General features: G+C 54.1%; 1 protein-coding gene across 2 annotated transcripts in view; it reads left to right on the top strand.

The window, feature by feature from the left end:
- The window catches only part of USP54 (ubiquitin specific peptidase 54), a 204,447-nt gene that overhangs the window by 31,775 nt on the left and 158,128 nt on the right, over positions 1-14,544 (top strand). The gene's annotated exons all lie outside the window — the stretch shown is intronic.

Genomic DNA, 14,544 nt, shown 5'->3' with positions numbered 1-14,544 from the left:
GAGAAAATTGGTTCCGAGTTACAACGTTTCAACTTAAGAGGTAGTTTTCAGGAACCAGTTGTCATAAGTCTGAGGACTGCCTGTATATATTTTTGTTTTTTAAAGAGGCATATTTTCATTGGCTGAGATAACAATGAAAACATGTTGATTTACAAATAAATACAATTTGTACAGTAAAATTTGGTACTTACATTTCGTACGTACACAAACCAGCTGTATATAGCTTAACATAGAGATTGCTGGAAATGCTGCATTTTAGTATGGTATAGAATAGTGAAATATGTTTCTTATTCTCTAGAAATGCCCATGCACAAGCAGGGAGGCTGTTTTGATGTGCTGTAATTACAGTGTGTTGGTACAGACTCGATTAATTGAGTCTGCTGCAGCATGATAATTTGTGCACTGTAGCAGCCTCCCATGTCTCATATATCAGCATCCCTGTGCACTTTAAAATGGTGGTGGGGGCGCATTATCTAAAACGTTCACACTTTAGATGAAGTGTCCTTGCTGCCATTTTGAAGCCTGGGGATGCTGATGCACAAGATGCTCCAGGCACTTGAATTGGAGTGGCTCTTCTTGGAGCCATTCTAAAGTGCTCTTGGGGTACGTGTGTACCCTCTACGCATTGCCACTGGGTACCAGTACAGTGATACCTTGGTTAACGAAGCCTCTGGGAGCGAAACTCCTTTATAGTGAAGTCTGCTGGCAGTGAGCTCCCTGCAGGCTGGCAGAGTTCCATCCTGCAGGGAGCTGGGAGGAAGTGGAAGGAAGGTGCTGAAATGGGGCTCCACGTGCATGTATATGCACATGCACGTGGCCCCAGGCAGCCTCAGGGCAGCTCTGGCAAGTAAGTGGTAGGGGGGAAGACGGAGATTGAGGTCCTGTAAGGAGGAAGCTGGACAGGGCTGGAGCTGCTGCCCAGCCGGGGGGGTGCTTGAGGCCGGGGGCCGCAGTGTAGCTGCAGGGTCCCAGCAGGGAGCAGGATGGAGCCTCAGGTGGCTGGTTGGGGGAGGGCCAGCTCCCCGCTGCCATAGATTTCATAGACATTAGGGCTGGAAGGGACCTCGGAAGATCATCGAGTCCAGCCCCCTGCCCAAAGGGCAGGAAGTCAGCTGGGGTCATAGGATCCCAGCAAGATAAACATCCAGTTTGCTCTTGAAGGTGTTCAATGTAGGCGCTTTAACCACCTCCGGTGGCAGGCTGTTCCAGACCTTGGGGGCTCGGACAGTAAAGAAATTCTTCCTTATGTCCAGCCTGAAACGGTTTTGTAGTAGTTTATGACCATTCGACCTAGTCGTTATCCCTTGGGGCGCTCTGGTGAACAAACGTTCCCCCAGATACTGGTGGTCACCCCTGATAAACTTATAGGTGGCCATCAGATCACCCCTGAGCCTGAACTTTTCCAGGCTAAAGAACCCCAGGGCTCTCAGCCTGTCATCGTAGGGTCTGCTTCCCTGACCTCTGATCATGCACGTGGCTCTTCTCTGCACTCTCTCAAGCTTCTCCACATCCTTTTTGAATTGTGGAGCCCAAAACTGGACGCAGTACTCCAGCTGCGGCCTCACTAAGGCCAAGTACAAGGGGAGAATGACGTCCCAGGATTTACTTGAGAAGCATCTATGGATGCAAGCCAGCGTTTTGGTCGCTTTACTAGCCTCGGCATCGCACTGCAGGCTCATGTTCATCTTGTGATCAATGATGACCCCCAAGTCTCTTTCTTCCATAGTGCTAGCCAACATAGCACTGCCGAGCCTATAAGGATGCTGTGGGTTTTTCTTCCCAAGGTGGAGAACCTTGCATTTATCGGCGTTGAACACCATCAGATTCTCGTCCGCCCACTTGCTGAGCCTGTCCAGGTCAGCCTGGATCACCCGCCTATCTTCTGGTGTGGATGCTTTGCCCCAAAGTTTGGTGTCGTCGGCGAACTTGGCCAGTCTGCTTCCGACTCCAGTGTCTGCATCATTAATGAAGATGTTGAACAGTATGGGTCCAAGGACAGAGCCTTGGGGGACCCCACTGGTCACAGGTCACCATGATGAGTGACTTCCATCAATTACTACCCTCTGGGTCCAACCACGGAGCCAGTTTTCCAGCCAGTGGATCGTGGAGGACCCAAGGCGACAATTGGCCAGTTTCTCCAAGAGGTGATCATGGGAAACCAGATCGAAGGCTTTTTTGAAGTCAAGATATATAACATCAATCTCTTCTCCCTTGTCCAGGTGATAGGTCACCTGGTCGTAGAAGGAAATGAGATTGGTCAAGCAAGACCTACCCGCAACAAACCCATGCTGGTTATCCCTTAAGATGTTGGCGTCGGCCAGTCCATTAAGGATGGCCTCTTTAATAAACTTTTCTAAGATCTTCCCCGGGATAGAAGTCAGGCTAATGGGCCTATAGTTTGCTGGATCCACTTTCCTCCCTTTCTTGAAGATAGGCACCACATTGGCCTTCTTCCAGTCTTCGGGCACTACACCAGAGCGCAAAGAGTTTTCAAAGATCCGTGCTAGAGGCTGGGCTATGATGCTCGCCAGCTCCTTGAGTACCCTGGGGTGAAGATTGTCAGGGCCGGCTGACTTGAAGGTATCCAGCTTCTCAAGATGTTCCTTCACGAAGTCAGCATTAATGGAGGGCAGGGGATCACCCTCACCCGGACTTCCCTGTCCTGTAGCGGGCATGGGCGTCCCATGGGACTGATGAAAGACCAACGCAAAGTACCTATTTAATAGGTTGGCTTTTTCCTGGGCGTCAGTTGTCAGTTGCCCCATCTGGTTCAGCAGGGGTCCAATGTTGCCCCTGCTTTTCTTCCGGCTCCCCACATATCTGAAAAAGGACTTTTTATTGTCCTTGATGCTCAAAGCTAGTTGGAGTTCAGTTGCAGCCTTGGCTTTCCTGGTCTGCTCCCTACAGGACCGGACCAGTGCAGAATAATCCTCCTTGGAGGTGACTCCCATCCTCCATCCTTTGTAGGCCTTTCTTTTTAGCCTCAGGAGGTCTGCTAGGTCCCTGGAGAGCCGGGGGGGCTGCTGTGCCCTCTTGCTGCCTTTCCTCCGAAATGGAATAGACTTAGTTTGTGCATTGAGGATCGCTCCCTTGAGGAGCAACCACTCTTCTTGAACTTCCCTCTCCCTGTGGTCGTGGTCCCTTAGGGCCTCACTGACAAGCCTCCTGAGCTTGTCAAAGTTGGCTTTCCTGAAGTCAAGGACTTCCGTGTTGCTGACTGACTTGCCAGCTTTATGGCGGATGGTGAAGGTGATCAGCTCGTGGTTGCTGTCACCCAGCTTCCCATCGATCACTAGGTCGCCAACTAGGTCATCCCCAGTAGCCAGTACCAGGTCGAGCAGCGTTTTGCCTCTCGTTGGCCCATAGACTTCTTGAGTCAGGTAGAGGTCATGCACGCACAAGAGGAAGCTTTGCGACCACTCAGATTTTGCTGAGTGATCATCCCACGAGATGTCCGGGTAATTGAAGTCACCCATGACAACCATGGTCCTGGAGCATGCTGCCTCAGCCAGTTCCAGGGCAAACTCCTGGTCAAGCTCAGGTCTTTAGTAGACTCCCACCATTGTGTCCCCTGTGCCGTGTTCCCCACGGATTTTAACCCAGAGGGTCTCCAGTCATCCACCCTGGTTGCCAATATCAGCTTGCAGGGACGTGTAGCTTTCCTTACACCCCCGCCCCTTTTATCTACACGATCCCTCCTGTACAGGGTATAGCCATCTATACCCGTGGTCCAGTCATGGGTGGAGTCCCACCAGGTCTCCGTTATCCCTATGACATCATAATTATTTGCATTGAGCAGGAGGATGAGCTCCTCCTGCTTATTCCCCAAGCTTCTGGCATTTGTGTACAGGCAGGCAAGTGTCCCCTGGGGGGCTCCTTCCTTGCCCACAGATTTTACCAGGGCTGGGGCAGGGGTGGGCTCCCTTAAGTGCCTTGAACTGCTGGCTTTGCAAGGATTGCTCAGCGGGCCAGCAGTGGCGGTAGCCCCCCCGTCCCCCAGCGGGCTTAGTTTAAAGCCCGGTGGAGCAGGTCAGCCAGTCTGGCTGAGAAGAGCCTCCTCCCTAGGGGAGAGAGGTGGAGGCCATCTCTTCCCAGCAGCTCGCTGCCTCTCTTGCCAAAGAGCAGGCTGTGGTCATGAAAGGCAAAGCCTTCCTGATGACACCAGCACTGCAGTCTTTGGTTGACCACGTGGATCCTCCTCTCCCTCCTCAGCCCATAGCCTGAGACTGGGAGGATCCACGAGAACACCACCTGTGCCCCCAGACCCTTTATCCCCGCTCCCAAATCCCTGTAGCGCCTCATGACCTGGCTGGGAGTGCTCCAAGCCGTGTCATTGGTGCCCACATGAATTAGGAGCATGGGATAGTGGTCTGTGAGTTTGAGGAGCTCTGGGATCCTCTCCGCAATGTCCCGGATGCGGGCCCCCGGGAAGCAGCAGACTTCCCGGGCTAAGGGGTCGGGGTGGCAGATTGCCCCCTTGGTCCCCCTCAGGAGGGAATCTCCCACAACAAACACCTTACGTTTTGTCTTGGGGAGAGCAGGGGCGGTAGCTGCAGTTGGACCTAAGTTGCCTGTGGGAGCCGGCAACTCAGCAGGCTCCGCTGGAGCGGCAAGAGATACGTACCTGTTGCTCAGCTCTGGCGGGGCAGGGGCCTTGGTGCAGTGGGCCTTAGGGCCCTTGACCACTGTGGTCCATGCCCCTGTCTGGACAGAGCGGGAGGTCCCGGAGTCCTCCTTTGGCCTGGAGGGAGACTGTGGTCTACCCTCCGCCTCCCGGGGGAGAAGGGCCTGGCAGTAGGAATCTATCTCCTGCGCGCAGTCCCTGATGGCACGCGGTCTCTGGACTGTGGCCTGAAGCTCCTCCAGCTGGCGCGCCAGAGACCCCAAAAGGGAGCAGACCCCACAAGGGGAGGTCACCATGCTCCCAGGCCCCAGAGCTTGAAAAAGGGACAGGCAGCCCCCGCAGCCGAGAGCCAGGGGCTCCGTCTGCATGGAGGCTGGAACCAGGGGCTCCGTCTGGGTGGCAGTCTCTGAGGTGCCAGAGGGGGAGGCTGCAGAGCCCAAGGGGACCCTCAGGGTGTGGCGCGTGCCCATCCATGGCATGCCTCTGGTAGGCTGGCTGCGGCTGGGACTGTCTACCCTGGGGGGTGCGCAGGCAGGGTCCGGGGCCCTCCCATGCGAACTCTGCGCTAACTCACGTGCCGGCAGAGAAGTGCGCCTGTTTGCGCAGCTCCGGTCGCGTGGCTCCCTGGGGGGCTGGGCGAAGTAGGGGCTTGGGCGGGGCTTGATCCGGCCCGGCTCCACTCAGCCGCCTCTTCCCACTCACTAAGGGGTTAGCCCCCTCTCTCCACGGGCCCCGCTTACCTCCGGCTGTGCTGGGGGTCGGCGGGGGGCTCCGCGGCTGCTGGAGTGTTTCTGGGGGGCTTTGGGGGAGCAGGGGCGCAGCGGGCTTTCACCTGTGCGTCTCTTGCCGCTCCCAAGCCTAACTGGGGCTTTTCCCTGTCGGCGGGCCCTTTTAAACTGCGCGCATGCGCAGTGGGCCTGGCGTCAGGGAAGCTGCTCTTTGGGCAAAAAGGGGGCCCTGCCCGGGATTTGGGGGACCCTGCCCTACTGGAGGGGGACAGGTAAGTACCCCCCACCTCTCTCTCTCCCTGGGGGGCTGGGCCCAGTAGGGTCCTGGGCGGGGCTTGACCCGGCCCAGCTCCACTCAGCCGCCTCCTCCCACTCACTAAGGGGTTAGCCCCCTCTCTCCACGGGCCCCGCTTACCTCTGGGTGTGTTGGGGGTCAGTGGGGGGCTCTGCGGCTGCTGGAGTGTTTCTGGGGGACTTCGGGGGAGCGGGGGCGCAGCGGGCTTTCACCTGCACGTCTCTTGCCGCTCCCGAGCCTAACTGGGGCTTTTCCCTGTCGGCGGGCCCTTTTTGCACACTTCCAAGGGGCATTGGGGACTCGTACCCCTCAGATCTGTATGCAGGGCAGGAGCAGGCTGCAAGCTCTGGTGCCACTGCCCTCACTGCAGCTTGGCATGAAGGAGGCATGTTGCCAGGGCAGTGTGGAGTCCTCAGTGGCACAGAGATCCCAGCACAGCCTTGTTGCTCCCTGCTGCTCCATGTCATGCCTCCGGGGCAGGGAAGCAGGGCAGCAGGGAGCAGTGGGGCCACGCAGAAAACCTGCTTGCTACTGCTAACATCACGTTACCCTGGTGGTGCACCTCCTGTGTGCAGGGCTGCATTGAGGGGAGTGGTGTGGTGCTGCGCTGTTCAAAGAGGAGCAAGGCAAGCAGCTGCTGGTCCCTGCCACTCTGCTTCCCTCCCCCAGGTGCCTCTGCAGCCCAGTGGGTGTGATCCAGCATAGCTGGGAAGACCGGGGCCAGGCGGAGAAGGTGCTCACTCCACAGTACCTAGGCAACATGCCCCCTGCGCATGCCACTGCTTGCAGCATGCAGCTCACAGCCTCTCTGTGCAGCCCCGCTTTTTCCCAGTTGTGCCAGATTGTGCCCGCCAGGGTGCAGAGTCACTTGGAGCAGGAAAGCCGGGGTACTGTGAGGAGCATCATTCCCTGCCGCTCTGCTACCCTCTCCCTCTGTAGCTTGGTGGGCACGATCTGGTGTGGCTGGGAAGATCATGCCCACTGGACTGTAGAGTCCAGGGGGGAGGGAAACAGAGTGACAGGGAATGGTGGCTGCTCACCCTGTCGCTCTTTGAGGAGTGCAGCCCCACATTGCAGCCCTCGCTGCAGCCCTGTGTGCAAGTGCTTCACTAGGGCAGCGTGGGGTGAGTGGCGGTGAGAAGATCCATGTGTGGCTCCTCTGCTCCCTGCAGCACCTCAGGGAACAGCGCCACAGGGAACTTGCTGGACAAGCAGCAGCGAGGTTTTTCACATGGCTTCTCCACTCCCTGGAGCGCTGGGTTGCTGGGGAGGCAAGCTGGGCACCGTTGTTCCCTACAGGGAGTTCCTTGTCATGCCCACTGGGTGGCAGAGGTCCCAGGGCAGGCAAGCAAGGCAGGAGCCTGAGCCTGCAGCCTGTGCCTGCTCCCCGTGCAGATCTGGGGGGCGCAAATCTCCCCTGCCCCCCGGGAGTGCACGTGGTGGTGGGCACGTGGTGGTGCCCTGCCTAAGCCCATGGCAGGGGGCTACAGGCCCAGGTCTATAGCCCTGGCACCTGGGGTGTGGCCCCTCTGGCAGGGCTAGGGGTTGAGAAGCACCAGCAAGGCTCTCAGAGGGAGTGAGAAGGATGAGCAGGGCCAAGGGGCTGTGGGAGGCCTTTAATTGAGTATTTGATTATTTTTTCTTACTATACCCCCCACCCCCTTCTCTGAAGTCCTGAAATGCATCTACACATCTTATGTTATTTCTACCTCTGATAACGAAGTTTCTGATAATAAAATGAAGTCACAGAATGCATCTACCATCAGGGACAGTACTATCCTATGGCAGAGTAATTTTCTCTACTGAATTGCACATGTTAGATGGTGACAGGGGCCGGCTGGGTACAAGGGTGCTAAAGCGCTGGTGCTGCCTGCCACCTAGCCCCATACTTTAGCAACCTCGTGCCCAAGCCAGCCCCTCTGCTACCCAGAACCTGGGGTAGACGCCCTGCCAGCCTGGAGCTGCTCTGCCCCGACTCAAAGTGCTGCAGTCCTCAGTGCATGTGCAGATGCTGCACCCAGGAGCAGTTTTTTCTGGTGTTATCTGTGTCAGAGTTTATTACATTGCATTAATTGCACATATAAATGCACCCACTAAGTATTAGTGCATTACTTAAAAAAAGAAAACCCCCCACTCTTTTTCTTATTCCAGTTCTATAGAAAAAATATTCAATAAATCATAAGTTATATGCTTCTATTTAAACCCTTTATCAATATAAAAACAGCTTGAAAAAACATTTTGAATTTTTATTTAAAATAATAAATTCTTATTAAGTCTTTATTCTACACAAGATATCTTTACCTAGGGCGTGTATATTTTCTTACATTGAACAGTAAAACAAATTTCAGAAGTGCAGGAGAAATATTAAAAAATATAATTGACAAATACTCCCACAAACTAGCACATCCATTAGATTTTGAACATAAGCATTTTGAAATTAATAAGGAATTCACCCAATATAACTTGCATTATTGTCATAAATTATCATTTACTAGCATTGCAATATATGGTAGACAGCAAGAATGGTTCAATAATAGTAAGTTTACTAACCAGTTAATCCAATTGCCTCAGACACATCTACATCACCATTTTCAAGTTCATTGCCTTCTGAAAACAGTCATAATGTTGCTTCATTTGGGCTACCAGGCCTTGCATCTTTGTTGCGCTGTTTACATGTGTGACATGCTCCTCTCTTTCCCACGTGTTAAAATCAAGACTAGTCTATGCTCTGCAGAATGTTGTTCCTTTTCCTGTATCTTGAACCCGGCATTGATCCTTTCTGTTGCACACAGTGCAAATTACTCTGCTCCCTCTCCCTCCTCCACACAAGAAATTTACAACAAACCAATAGAGGTGCACGGATACATTGGTCCATATCATAGAAAAGGAATCAATAAAAGGAACATTGACATTATTGGCAATCTGCTTTTTTTGGCTGATGTGGCCGACAGTGTCACTGATATATGCTGCATGCACATGGCTGGGAAGGCAGCCTGGCAGCTTGGAGAGCAGTGTCTGGCTGGTAAGACTGGTGGGGGGGAAAGGACATTTGGAGGTGCAGATCAAGGTCCCCACAGTGAGGGAGGGAGTACGGATGCGGCAGCGGCAGATGCTATCCAGCTTGGGCAGCTTGTCTGGGAGCTTTGAATGTCCCCTGCTCCCTGTAACTCCCCTCCCAGCATTACCACTGCCTGCCCTTCTGTGGAAAGCCTGTCACAGTCCTTGGCCCTGAGCTCACAGCAGGGAGTCCACCTGCGCTGAGATCCGGGGGGCACATGCCCCCCATGCCTCCCCTGGGGGGTGCAGCAGCATGAGCCACCCCCCACACCCCCAGGCAAGCCACCTGTGGCTCTGCCCCATCCCAGCTGGGCAGCACCTGCCTCTGCCCTTGCCCCAGCCCCACCCCCTCCCTCACCATGGGGGCCTCAGTCTGCCCCCACCCCCACGCCCTTTGCCCCCGACATACTTACTAGCCAGACGCTGCTCTCCAGAGCATATTGGCAATCAGATCGGTATTTGCCAATATGGCTGGTCAATAATTGGTTATTAGTATCACCCCAAAAAATCTTTATCGGTGCACCCCTACAAACCAAGACTTCTCCCTGGGTGCATCTGCATTTGGTCAGAGGTGGGTTTGCTCAAGAATAAATTACTGTAGAGTAAACCCATCCTAGGCAGTTATCTACATGTGGAGGAAAGTGGGAACAGATTTACTGCTAATGGCAATAGTCTGCTTCTGTTTCCTGGAGCCCTGCACCAGCCCCTTGCTGTTGCCAGTAAGAGCTGGAGGCACTGGCTGTGGCTGGCAGCCATCTTTTAAAAGGCAGCCCTGCACGCTGCTCCTGGGCCACGTGCTTCTCTGGCTTGGAGCAGCATGCAAACCATGGTGGCATCATGCAGCAGCTCTCTTGTTGCAGCCTTTCCTGCCATGGCTGCTCTAGCTCCTGGCCCTGGCAGAAGTGTCTGCTGTCCCAGGCTTCTGCTGGCCACTGTGCTGGCATGCTGTGAGGGCCACCACCTGGCCCAGGGCAGTCTCAGCCCTGTTAGCCCTGCCATGTTGTATGCCTGCCTGGCCTAGCTTCTTGCAGTGTCCCGGGTCTGCTTGCTGCCACATTGCTGCCATCCAGGCCCTGGCAGGGATGCCAGCAATGTGGTCCTGGACATCACTGCTGGGGCTGTTCATGCCGTGGGCCTCCAGCCCTGCCGCCTCTGGGCCCACCCAACCAGCCAGGACTGGTGGCTTCATGTCATCCTGACCACCTGGAACAGCAAGCAGTGGCTCAAGTCCTTTTGCATGACCCAGGCCACCTTCCAGGAGCTCCTGGAGTAGCTTCATGTGCACCTGGAGCATCAAGACACCCCTGTGTGGTGGCCCCTCCTTGCAGACACCTGGCTGGCCATCACTCTGTTCAAGCTGGCCGTGCCTGCTAGCCTGCACTATGTTGGCCACCTATTTGGCGTGGGCAAGGTGACCACTGGGAAGGCCATCCTGGAGGTGTGTAGCACCCTCCAGGACGCGCTGGGGCATGCTGCTCTGCGTGAATGACCGCCTTGTGGTGGTGGCAGGGTTTTATGCCCTGGGCTTCTCCCAGTGCATCAGGGTCCTGGACAGGACTTGTATCCCCATATCCTACCCCCTCTCCACCGACCACCCCTACTATACCTGGTGGGGCTTCCACTCCATCTTGCTTCAGGCTGTTGTCGACTGCTGCAGCACCTTCACCAACATGAGTGCTGGCTGGGCAGGCAGTGCCCATGATACCTGTCTCCTGCAGGTCTGCCATGCCAGCCCAGGTGGAGAATAGACTCTTTGTGCAAGGGATGCTGGACCTCCAGCTAGGTGCAATGGTTGTCCTGCCTCTCCTCATTGGGGACTAATGCCTACCCTTTCATTCCATGACTCATGCAGCCCTACACTGGTCAGCTGGACCCCTGCCAGGCACACTTCAATTGGTGCTGGACCTGCGCCCTGGTGGAGTGCACCTTTAGCTTCAAGGGAAGCTAGTGTGCCCTCGCCACCTGCCTTAAGGTTGCAGAGGCCAGCATCCCCATGGTCATTATTGCAGCTGTGTGCTCCATAACTTCTGCAAGCCCTGAGGGGAGCTATTCTGCAAGGCCTGAGCAGAGGAGGTGCAGTGGACAGAGTGTTGGCTACAAATGTCCAACTCGGGATCCTTAAAATTCTAGTTTATTAGGCGGATTGAAACACTGTAATCATAAACCTTGGGGCTGGTCCACACATACACACACACACACATACACACACACACACACACAGTAGCAGGCTACAGAGTCAGGTATACCTATCCTACAAGCGCTGGAGTCTGTCGTTGAGGCTTCTTTCAGCGTGGTGTTATCTTCCAGAAGGGGGTCGCCAGCTGGTCCTTCTGGCTGGACAGGTCTGGTTGAGTTGGAGATCAAGGGGGCGCCACTGAGGGTCACTTTTCACTGCCTTTTATCTGTCCCTGGCAGACTTTGGTGACTCCCCAGTTTTCTGGTTTGCCCAATCCAGGGGTCATTGACCCTCGTGGGACTTCCCCCCCCTCGGTGGCTACTGGACAGCATCTGTCAGCCCCAGGGGTCGTCCGCATGTACGTGCAGGTTTGGGAGTCCGTTGATGAATTTAGAATAGGCCTCTGGGAGTGGTCGATCTGGAGATATTCAGCCCAAAAGTTGGTCTCTGGTGTTGATTAAGTCAGGCCAGGGCTTCTAGCCCTTGATCAGTGATGTATAGAGATTTCCCGGTTGTTACACTGTCTTCTATTGAGTTCAGCTTCCAGGTGATAATTGCTGCCTGCTTCCATGTTACACAGTCAATCACTGATTCACTCACTCTTTCAGAGGCCAGCCTGATACAGGGAAGGGCAGTTTGATTCCTGCCTTTGTTAACAATGTTACAATGTATAACTTACTAAAACACATTTAGTTGAAAGGTGAGGAGTATAAAATATAAGCTACAAATGCCATGGCACACAAATAGATAAAAATACCAAACTACAAGGGGAGATACAAAATGCACACATACAAATTTTAAAATACAATTCCTTATCTTAAAGTGAAAGAGAGAGGAAGGAAGAAAAGGTAGAAAAAGAGAAACATATCCAAAGAGGGGAGAGCAAATGCAGGCAAGAGGAAAAGGGGGCTTTCTGCTACATTAGAGGAAAAGGGGGCTTTCTGCTACAAGAGGATGCCTGGAACCAGAAGTGCCAGTTGTGGCGGCAGTTACAGCGGCAGGCTCCTCCTGCTGAGTACCTGGGTAAGCCACACACCCCCTTCCCTGTACAGATTATTTAGTGTGTGCTGTGTGTGCCCTCTTGGGGTTGGGGGGCTATGGGGTGGGGATGCCTAGGGGGCAGAGCCCAGGGATAGGCATCCAGCACCCGAGCCTCTGTCCACTCTGCCCCGGGTGTGCATGCTGCAGTAAGGCCAGCAAGTGTGGGGCTTACCTGGGGGTGATGGCAGGAGCTGCTCTGCCATTGAGCCCATCTCCCCCTTCTTCAGTCAGTTGGCTAGACCTTGCTGCAGGCAAGGGGCTCCTGTTTGATGGAGGTGCTGCTGCACCTCAGCACAGGCCTACAGAGGGGTTCCTGCTGCTGGGTAGTGGGCGGCTGCCAGGGGGCACACAGGACTGGGGCTGGGGGCAGGGCAACGAGTGGTAGGAAGGCAGCTGCCAGGCCCAGGAGAGTGTCTAACACCCGGCAGTCCTTGTCCGTCCCCTCCACTGCCCTGGCCACCAGGACAGCCTGCTGCTTCAGGACCTGCATGTGCTGCTCCTCCAGGGCTAGAAGCCTGCCCTGGAACTCCTGTTCCACCTGGTCCCTTGCCTCCTCATGCTGATCCCTTGCCTCCCCGTGGGCAATGTCCTGTGCCCACCAAGCCTGCGAGTCTGCCAGGAGCTCCTTGGCCACCATGACCGGCCTGTCCAGCAGGCCCTAGCCAAGGCTGCTGGTGACCCTGGTGAAGTATCCTGGCTGTCAACTGGTACATTTCTCTCCTGTGCAGCTGCAGGGCCTGCAGAGCCAGGAGAAAGAGGTTGTTTGTGAGAGTTTGCAACATTTCTGAGATAAGATGCTGTGTACCAGGGGGCTGTAAACTGCCTAGCCTCAGATTGGGGGTCATGTGTGCACGGGTGCTGTGGACCTTGTTAAGTCAGCTGGGCAGGGCCTGGCCTAGGTGGCCACTGGCTACAGCTCTGTCCCTGCTCGCTCCCCAGGTGTAGGTGGATGGCTGGCAGCATGCCTTCCTTACTTGGTTCCCAGGCTGGGATGGGCCTAGCTCCTGGTAGTAGTTACTGCTGCAGCTCTAGAGCCCCTTCCCCCCAACTTCTGCTGCAGGCCAGCCTGTTTTCTGTGCTGCTGCCAAACCTACAGTGCCCAGGCATGGGTGGCAAGGGTCTCCCAACTGACTAGGACGTGCAGTTGCTGGTGCCCCAACCCTCCTCCCAGGTGCCCATCCTCCCCCCGTGTCAGCACTGCGCCCTGAGCATGGCCCTGCTGAGTGTCCTGAGCGTGCTGTGAGGAGCTGTTTCCATGGACCGAGGGGTGCCTGACCCACTACTCCCCACTGCTGATGATCGCCGTCGTGCCCCAGATGCACCTGCGAACCGGGGATGGGACCTTGAGATTTGGTGTGGAGGGCAAGCCCACCCTGCCCTGCAACCTCCTCTGTCACCTGGAGGCCTACCTGTGACTGTGCTACCCATTCCTGCCTGGTTTCCCCCCCCCTCCCCCCCAACCAGCTGAGGAGGACATTGCCACATTCCTTGGTGTGTGAGAGGACCAGGCCTGTGGAGCCAGGTTGCATGGCAGGGATTCCTCAGCCCCCAGTTCGATTTCCCCAGCTCTTTGATCATTCCTCCAGCTCTTTCCCGGGGGGCATGGGCCCCTCAATATGCGTGCCAGGTTTCAGCAGGCTCCCACTGCAGCGGCAGCCTGCTGAAACCCCGCACACAAATCGGGGGCCCACACCCCCCGGGAAGAGCTGGGAAAATGATCGGAGAGCTGAGGGAAGCCAGCTGGGAAATAGAACTGGGAGTTAGATGTCAATATCAGAGCAGTCTTCCCCTCCCTCTTCTTAGTTTTTGTTTCCCTGCTAGCCTGGCTCTAAAATGCCAAAGTTCTCTGAAATGTTTCCTAAACTTTTTTGGACCCTTCCGTTTAGTTTCGTAGCTGTCTTGGAGCTTTTCGTTTTGATTCAGATTCAGTGTTTCGGGTGCTGAATTGGACCAAAACACCTCCAAAATGAAACAAATGAACACCTCCAAATGAAGCTGCTGAAATTTCGCACAGCCCTAATATGTATGTGTGTATGTATGTATGTGTATACATATATGTATGTATGTGTGCATATATGTCTGTGTGTTTATATCATATATAGGTAGGTAGTTGAACACAATGTTTTATTGATATATTTACTATTATAAAACAATTTGGAAGCCTCAATCATTATAATAAAATAAATATAGGAATGGCAGCAAAGGAAGGCCCGTTACTATATTGAGCATACTTTTATAAGTTGGAGCATTTCCAAAAAGCAAAATGGCTAATCAGTTCTGATTATAATATTCTTGATAATCTAGGAGGCTCCTCTTCCTTGAGCAGAAGGCTGCCATTAATCTGATGCAATAGTCTCCTGTTGATATTCACCACAATTTGTATATGAGTTTTATGATGTGTACAGATGGGAACAATGAGACCAATTTATGTTCATTTTCACTTTCAACCTAAAGTGGATTTTGAGCTCTAATTTTCCTTGCTATAAACTCATTAGATCTACTTGTACAAGATCAAAGGAATCCTATGTCAAAAACTTGTGAGCTGTCATTGTTCAAAGGACGCTTTATTTAGGCTTTGTGTTTCTCTGCTTTTTATTAAAAGGTATACCTATTCATATGTAGC

This window comes from Alligator mississippiensis, chromosome 6 (genome assembly GCF_030867095.1).
Source record: "Alligator mississippiensis isolate rAllMis1 chromosome 6, rAllMis1, whole genome shotgun sequence".
Taxonomy (NCBI): Eukaryota; Metazoa; Chordata; order Crocodylia; family Alligatoridae; genus Alligator; species Alligator mississippiensis.
Note: the sequence above shows the minus strand (reverse complement) of the source record. Positions and strands in the feature narration are given on the sequence as shown.